The following is a 9,501-nucleotide window of genomic DNA, read 5'->3' as shown; positions in this document are numbered from 1 at the left end:
GTCTTTGCACATTGCATTATAATATTTAGCTGTGTCTTCTTGAGTTGCCCTTTGAACGTTTTCTATTCCGCTCTTTTACTTCATTAGTTCATCCATGTGCTTTAGTTACTCTATAATTAAGAGCTACTTTGAGAGTCTCTGGACACCTACGATGATCTTTTTCCTTTCATATCTTTTTAATGACCTTCTGTTTCCTTCATGAGTGATCTTCCAGCGTCCAGTGACCCTAGGTACAACAGAACGAAACACTGCTGGTCCTACCCCATCCTGACAATCATTCTTGCTCTTGAGCCCATTGTTGTCAATCCATCTCATTGGGTACCTTCTTCTCATTTGCTGCCCTTCTACTTTACCAATCATGATTTCCTTCTCCAGAGACTGGTCTTTCCTGGCAATATGTCCAAAACATATGCAACAAAGTCTCACCATCCTTGACACTCAAGAAAAATCTGGCCAGACTTCTCTCAAGACAGAAAGACGGTTGTCCTTTTAGTAGTCATGGTCCTTTCAACATTCTTTGCCAGCACCACAATTCAAAACAAGGTTGTGTTATCTGTATATTGCATATTGTTAATAAGCCATCTTGAAATCAGGATTTTAGTATGTACAGGTGGCACAGCATTGCTTGCTGAAATGAAGATCAGGGATTGCAGCCCTCTGTATGGATTACAACTCATTTCATGAAGAACAAAATCCTCTCCACTGGACCCGTAGGCAACATCATGATTATCAGAGGCAAAAATGAAGTTGTGGTGAATTTTGTCTTATTTGAATGCACAATCAAGAATGCAGCAGTCAGGAGTTCCAAAGACAAGTTGCACTGGGGAAGTCTGCTACACAAGACCTCTTTAGAGTTGAAAACAGGTCCTGGGCCCCAGGTATCTAGCGTCATCCTCGTCAGTGACTGTCCTGATCCATGGCTCCCGCGAAGAAGGGCACTGAGAAGGGCCATTTGGCCATCAACGGAGTCGTGACCAGGGAATACACCATCAACATTCACAAGCATATCCATGGCATGGGCTTCAAGAAGCGTGCCCCTTGGGCGCTCAAGGAGATTCGGAAGTTTGCCATGAAGGAGATGGGGACACCAGATGTACAAATTGACACCAGGCTCAACAAAGCTGTGTGGGTCAAAGGAATCAGGAACGTCCCGTACCGCATCCGTGTGCGGTTGTCCAGGAAACGAAACGAGGATGAAGATTCCCCAAACAAGCTCACACACTGGTCACCTACGTGCCCGTCACCACTTTCAAAAACCTTCAGACAGTCAACGTGGATGAAAACTAGTGGCTGATTCTCTAATAAAGGTTTTAAAACTGCAACCAAAAAAAAAAAAAGAGTTGAAAACAGGGAGGCTACTTTAAGGATTAACTGTGCCTGAACCAAGCCATGATATTTTCAAATGCCTCACATGCATGTGACAGCTACCTTGCCAGTCACCTGGAAGAGATCTATATTTGCCCTCATTCCAAAGAAAAGTGACTGAATGGAAAGCTGAAATTATCAAACTATAGCATTAATATCACGAGCAAGTACCATTTGACTGACCTTTGTGTTACAATAATGTGTGAGTCTGGGTTGACTAGAAAAACAAATCAAGAGACACTCATATGTGTGTGAGAAAGAACACTATATAAAAGAGCAACTCTATATTGTGAAAACATCCTAGCCCGGTCCAGATCAAGTCCATAAGTCCAATGTTAGCCCATTTGTCTGGTATCAGTCTATAAATTCCCTTCAGGATCAGGTAACATTCAATGGCACTGAATGCAGGAAGATCACAGGCCAGTGGGTGAAAAGTCTTGGGAATCCAGTGGCAGTGGAAGCATCTCAGCGCTGGTGTGAGTCTCCACAGGCTCCTCCAGCCACCAGGCTTTGGCTCCATCAGAGTAACTCCATGTGTCTTGTCAGCAGGAATATGAACATGAAGTACATTGACAGGGAGCATCTAGAAATTCAAGTCAGAATCAGAAGAGGACAGAGCATGAAGGATATCATGGCTCACGTCCTATGGATTCGGCTCATACCAGAGAATACCAGGAAAATGTCTAATATGTTTTATTGACTATACAATAATATTGTGTGGATTATAACAAACTATGGCTAGCATTGTGAAGAATAGAATTTCCAGAAGGCTTTATTGTGCTCATGTGGAATGTGTCCATGGACCAAGAAGTAGTGCTTTGAACAGAAGAAGGGAATTCATGAGGGTTCCAGATCAGGAAATGTGTGGGTCAGTGTGGTATCCTTCTACATACTTATTCAATCTCTATGCTGAACAAGTAATAAAAGAAGCTGCACTATAGGAAGAAGAGCTTGACATCACGGCTAAGGAAGGCTCATTAACAGCCTGTGTTATGGAGATGACCGGCCCTTGCTTGCTGAAAGTGAGGGAGACTTGAAGCACTTGCTGTGCCTGTAGCCTTCAGCCTGGATAACAACACATATAAAGAAGACCAAAATAGTCACAACTGGACCAGTACACGTCCTCTTGATAAATGAAGAAAAGATTGAAGTTGACAAGGAATCCCTTTTGCCTGGATCTGCAATGCATCCTCGTGGATGCAGCAGTCCAGAAATCAAACAGCATTTCGCACTGGGGAGATAGGCTGCATGAGACCTTTTGAAAGGGTTGAAAAACAAACCTGTCACTTGGAGGACTGAGGTGCACCTGACCAAAGCCATGTGTTTTCCATAGCCTCGATGTATGTGAAATTTGGACAGTGAAGAAAGATACTGATGAAGAATCTATGAACTTGTGGTTTGAGTGATGAGTATTGAAATTATTGTGACCTGCAAGAGAACATAAAAGTTTGTCTTGGATGAAACACCGCAATAATGCTCCTTAGAATCAAGGATAGAGAGATTTCCTCTCACGTGCTTCTGTTGTCAGAGGGGATCAATCGCCGGAGAAGGACACTACTTTTTGTAAAGTAGAGGTTCAACAAAAAAAGAGAAAGTCCCCAATGAGATGTCTCGGCATCCTGGCCGCAACGAGGGTTTTAAACAACCACAATCGTGAGTATGGTGAAGATGCAGGCAATGTTTTGTTCAGTTGTATATAAGGTCACGAGGAGTCAGAAGTACTCGGTGGCACCTAACTAAACATCAAATGAGTACTTTAGTAAGCTCAGAGAGCCACCTATTCAAGGCCTTTTAAAATTAGCCCTCTGGACACACATGCTGAACATAGAAGGACATGAGGCGTTTCCACAAGCAAGAGAAAAAGAAACAATGTTATACTTTATATTCAGTCACCCAGTAAACAAGCAAAGAAACAACCGCAAAATGGACTTTAATTGTAAACTGACCATCCCTACCCTCTTAGAAAAAGGTACATTATTTATCTTTTCATCAGATTAGCGCATTCTAAGTTTAAAAAATGTATACACTTAAGGTGTTAACTGTTGCTGGTTCTCAATGATCGCTTGGGTGCAACCACAGAAGGTGGATCACACTGTGAATTGCGGAGCTGTACTCAAAAAGTGAGTCAAAGCCTCATCTCAGCTTGATAGCACCTAACAGCAGCGTCAACCAGCAAGATGCAGTTATCCAACTTACCACTGAAATCTTCGCCGCCTATTCTTAGGGGAGAGACGATGTCTATCTTTCCCCTGGGCTTATCACAAAAACTCAGCTATTGGTTGTGCCTGGTGGGAGCAGTGAGATAAATGAAATCTCCATGGATGCATAATTCCAAACAAGAGTTCCAGCCTCCTCTTGATAACCTACTTAAATGCCATTAACCACCCACATACACACACAAACCTATACAACACAATTTCCACTGTTTCCCTCTCTCTTCCCAGGCATGAATGGCGTTCTCCTTCTGTGCATTCCTAGAGTTATTTTATACATCTATAATAGTTTCCACCACAATGCAGCACTTTACACTATTCAAGCTTATCCACTCCTCAAGCCTCGGCCATGCGAGCGCCAGGCGCCACCCTACTAGTTGCTTTGTCTTGAGGATATTGTGCTTCACAGAGAACTTAATACATTTTCTTCAATTAAATGAGCTTTACCTCCTGTCAAAGACTTTTAAAGGAATCAGCAGTCTAGCTCTGTAAAATTCATCCTGTGGAAAAAATCTTCCACAAAACCCAGAAATTGTGGATTACATTTCAGTGAAACTGTTGATGGAGGCAAGCCTCCCTTCAAAAGCTCTTCATGTCAGCAGCTCCAAGAAGTTCCGGGAAGTGAATATGAACGGTTCCCAGCACACGTTCAGGTTTCAGTAAAACCTAATGGGCATGTGTTTACAACCAAAGGAGCATCCCTCCAAAGATTTCAAACCGGATTGAAGTGAGGATTAAATGCAGACTGGTTTTACAATAGGCCTGCACCCAGAACCTCTGAGATCTGTATTATTTTTTTGCCCAAAGTATGTATTTTATTTTTTTAAACATTTTATTAGGGGCTCATACAATTCTTATCACAATCCATACATATACATACTTAATCAATTGTATAAAGCACATCTGTACATTCTTTGCTCTAATCATTTTCTTTTTTTTTCCTTTTCTTTTTTTACATCTGGAGGTCTAGACAAAGACATGTACATGCAAACATATATATGAGGATGGGGAAATAGATCTAAGTGTCCACATTCATAGGTTTAATATTAAGGTGGCGGAAGGACCTTGGGCCTCTACTCAAACACTCCCTCAATGCATGAATACTTTCTTTTATTAAATTGGCACTCTGTGATGCTCACTCTCCCGACACAACTGCTGAAGCCAAAGAGGGTGAACAAGTAAATGTGGCAAAGAAAGCTGATGGTGCCCGGCTATCAAAAGAGATAGTGTCTGGGGTCTTAAAGGCTTGAAGGTGAACAAGCGGCCATCTAGCTCAGAAGCAACAAAGCCCACATGGAAGAAGCACACCAGCCAGTGCAATCACGAGGTGCCAAAGGGACCAGGTATAAGGCATCATGCAAAAAAAAAAAAGATATATATATGTGTGTGTGTGTGTGTGTGTGTGTGTGTGTGTGTATACCATATTGAATGAAGGGGGAAGAGCAGAGTGGAGACCCAAGGCTCAGCTCAAGTGTCAGCCACTGGAGATGCCCTCATAGAGGGGTTTAGGAGAGGAGATGGGTCAGTCAGGGTACGAGGTAGTACCGATGAAGAACACAGCTTTCCCCCAGATCCTGGATGCTTCCTCCCCTCAGCTACCATGATCCAAATTCTACCTTGCAGGACTGGATAGGGCAGAGGTTGTACACTGGTGCATATGGGGGCTGGAGGCAGAGGGAATCCAGGGTGGATGATACCTTCAGGACCAAGGGTGTGAGGGGCGATGCTGGGAGAGTGGAGGGTGAGTGGGTTGGAAATGGGGAACTGATTACAAGGATCCATATGTGACCTCCTCCCTGGGAGAGGGACGGCAGAGAAGAGGGGAAGGGAGACTCCGGATAGGGCAAGATATGACAAAATAACAATGTATAAATTACCAAGGGCACATGAGGGAGGGGGCAGCGGGGAGGGAGGGGGGGGAGAGGACCTGATGCAAAGGGCTTAAGTGGAGAGCAAATGCTTTGAGAATGATTGGGGGAGGGAATGTGCGGATGTGCTCTGAGATCTTACATCAAAACTGAAGTAGGCTAAAAGCGCACAATGGAACATAACCGTGTAGGTTATATGGTCATGTTTTCACCTTTTATTGATGAGAAAACTGTGGCCCATGGAGCATCCACGATGTGATTGATGGCTTTTCAGCAGATATATATATATATATATATCTAGATATATATATATATCTAGATATATATAGATATATATATATATCTATATATATATATATGACAAATGAGACAAATCCGAACAGGCAGGGCCACATGGGGCCATGGAAAACCCTGCAGGGAATTGAGAGCGCACTGAAGTCAGATTGCTAAGACAGTCCTGGGGAGTTTTGTGACAAAGGGGCTGGTCACCATGGTTACAGCCTAGTTGTAGGAAGAAGGTGCTGGAGGTGATGCCCATGGCTACACAAAGGGAGGGAACACAGAAGGCAAGGGTCAGTGAGGAGCCGCTGGACCAGCATGGAATGCTTCATGAAGTAGTGACGATGGAGTGAATGCCAGTGGACATATATGACAGTCCATCTGAGAGAGCACACAATTTTATGGAAGCGATTTATTTGATCGATGGCTTTTAGAATAAATTTACTGTAGGCGCATTGAAAGAGCCCCGGTGGTGTAGTGGCTACGCATTGAGCTGTGATCGGAAAGGTTCACAGCTGGAAACCGTCAGTTGCTCCACGGGAGAGACAGCGCTTCTACTCCTATAAATAGTTACGGTCTCAGAACCTCATGGGGGCATTTCTACCCTGTCCTGCACGATCACTGGGGCTTGGCATCAACTCAATGGTAGTGAGTTTGGCGGAGTTTGTTTGAATGGTTCTTTGGGTTTAGGAACGTCTTCAACAGTCCCTAAAATGAACTCAAACATAACAAAGATGATAAAGAGGGCAGGGCATCTGCAACATGTGTTCTGTTAAGCACAGGCCACCGTGCGATGGAGTCACGTCACGTATACTACAACTAACAACAGTCCTTTGTTTTGCATATCTCCAGGATAGCTGGCCCGATTCTTCCTGTAGGCAGAGGAGAAATGATGAGTGTAGAGGGACGGTTCACAAGATGACTTATGTACTGTCATCTCCCCAGGGGAGGGAGGGAGAAGACTGATGGGAGAAATGGAATGTACCCACACTTTGGAGTGTCGTGCAGTTGTGAAAGACTGTGACAGATCTTATGTAACCTCCTAGAGCACGCTGCTGGCCTGAGAAGGATATGGACAAGTCCGAGAAAAACCAATGGGACAAGAGTTTATCTGTTTCAAAGACAGCAAGACAATGTTGTCATGTGTGTGTCTCTGTACTCAAAAATGAGCAGAGACCACCTAGGAGGACCTAGAGGGGGAAGGGAACTGTGGTGTCCTTCAGCGACATCCACCCACAGTGTTCAAGTCTGTCAACAGGAACATAATTATGCAATTTCTCATTTGAAAAAAAAAAGCACCACGACTTTGGTCTTGAAAACAGAAAGGAAATCTCCTCCAAATTGTCTTGGCTTGTAGAGACTCTTACACTCTCCAGAACAAAATCTTCGTGGAGTGTGGCTTTCGAGAGGTCAAGACCGGCCAGCCCAGGAGGCTGTCGCTGTGGATCCCGCTGGCTGGTTAGCACGTGCTCTTCTGAAGACGACCCACATACCCACGATGGTTTACACCGAGCTGTGTTGCTCACATGAAGCAGCCTTTCCTGTTGGCCTGATGCGGAAAGGCCACAGGTGCACGTGAGGCTGTGGCAGCAGGGATTTCCAGAGTCATTCCAAGTTGTGAGCTGTAAGATTTTATTGAATGATCTATTGTGCAGCTGAAGAAATTATGCCTGTGTTTTTGTTTCCTTTTCAGAATTTTGACTTGTAGATCAAATAGGACAATTTTTCTATAGAGAACAGACTTTTCCAACTCCAACCGCAGAAAAAGGAACATTCAACAACCCCCAGCTCGGCCCACCCTTCTCCTTTCTCTTCATTCCTTTTTCCTTACAAGATTATTTGAGGTTTTACTGGTCTGAAATGTTCTATTTTATTTTTGCTTTGAAAATTACTTAGACTCAAAAAAAATGTGACTTGGAAAATGATTGATTATTGTTAAGAGTAATTAAGGATTACTTAATTTTCTTAAAAATATACTATCCTTAAACTAGAGAAAATTCACTGATTTACTTGAAGTTGTGGAACTCTTTATTAATACTCAATGTGCCCCTTCTGAAATGAGAAAATAACCTTCAGTTCCTTTCAAAGGTAGAGTTTGGCATTTTACTGAATTTCATAGGGAGAAAATGTAATGAGTCAATAAACCCAATTTGGAGGCTGGTTATTGTCACATAAATTAATTTGCCTGCTAAATGATCAGATTCACATCCACCTTTTTTTCCTACCATCTGCCTCACAACAAAGTTGGCATTGTACTCCTTTGAGGACAGGCTGTGAAAGTGCCATTAGTTAAGGGCTTATTATCCACTACGTCACGTTACGTTCCAATGTCCTTGTTGCTGATGACCAGGTAAAAAGAAGCTTAATCTAAACTTTGGACAAAATATATAAACACAGACATATATACATATGTACCTGTGGCTATTCTTTTACCTGGATTGTTGTCCCAAGAAGCAGTGAGTCATGTATCCTGGTTGGCAGACTCGCCCACTTAATGGAGAATTACGGTTCGCATTTCCAGGGATAGGCTCTGACTCACCTCTCCAAACACTTGTGATCTGTGAAATCTCTCATACCTGTCACACTAAGCAACCGCATCCCATTTCTCCACACTATCAGGTAGCTGGCAAGCTTTGCCAAGCAGAATGCTGGTTAGGGGAGGTGGGCATAAGCCAAAGTTTGCCTCTAGCCAAGTCCTAAATATGACCCCATTGGAATACAAAGGCCAAGATAATTCTGACAAGGACCTTCATTGAATCCTCATTTGAAGGGAGAAGGAAAAACATGTTAAACAAGACAGCATGATAGCAGTAAAAGAACAGTTGACTTTATAAAGATTTTAAAAATCAAAAATTGACTTGATTGTAAGTAACAGCCATTTTTATTTTTGACAATTAAGCTATGACTTTGTATGTTATTTGTTTTTTCATTTGCAATCTCCTCTAATAAGCAAGATTGGATATATTTGCTAGCCCATTCAGTGTTGCGTAATTCTTGCCACTTTAGCATCACGACAATAATGTGATATAAATTTGTGGTTAGAGAATTTATTCTTTGACTTATATGCTGACTGGTGAAAGGTTCCCACTCATGGTGACCCTGAATTCAACAGAACAAATCACTGCCTGGTCCTGCACCACCCTCACAACTGTTCTAATGCCGGAAGCTTGTTGCAGTCACTGTGCCAATCCATCTTGATCAGGGCTTAATCTAAACTTTGGATAGAGAAAATCACACACACACACACACACACCTGTGGACTATTCTTTTCATTGGGTTGTTGTCTTTCTCACTGCCCCTCCACTTTACGAAGTATGATATTCTTCGTCAGAGATTAGTCCCTCCTGATAACATGTCCAAAGTGCATGAGACAAAGTCTCTCCACCCTTGCCTCTAAGGAGCATTTTGGCTGTACTTCTTCCAAGACAGGTCTGTTTGGTTTTTGGCAGTCCATGGTACTTTCAATATTCTATGCCAACATCACAGTTGAAATGTATCGACGTGTCTAGGTCTTCTTTATGTCGTAACTAACTTGCACCTGCAGATGGAGCCAGTGAAAATAGCATGGTTTGGGCCAAGCTTACCTTAGTCCTCAAAGTAACAGTCCTCCTTTGCAACACTTTAAAGAGGTCTTTTGCAACGATGCATCAATTTTTTTCTCCATTTATCATGATGTTATTTACTGGTCCAGTTGTGAGGATTTGGGTCTTATTGACATTGAGTTATAATACATACTGAAGATTGTAGTCCTTGATATTTATCAGCAAGTCTTCCAA

General features: G+C 42.8%; 1 pseudogene; it reads left to right on the top strand.

Moving 5' to 3' along the window:
* The first annotated feature begins 916 nt into the window (after positions 1-916).
* Positions 917-1,287, top strand: LOC142448811 (large ribosomal subunit protein eL31-like; annotated as a pseudogene).
* Positions 1,288-9,501: the final 8,214 nt, after the last annotated feature.

Source organism: Tenrec ecaudatus, chromosome 5 (genome assembly GCF_050624435.1).
Source record: "Tenrec ecaudatus isolate mTenEca1 chromosome 5, mTenEca1.hap1, whole genome shotgun sequence".
NCBI lineage: Eukaryota > Metazoa > Chordata > Mammalia > Afrosoricida > Tenrecidae > Tenrec > Tenrec ecaudatus.
The sequence above is the reverse complement of the archived record's forward strand: the minus strand, read 5'-3'. Positions and strand labels throughout refer to the sequence as shown.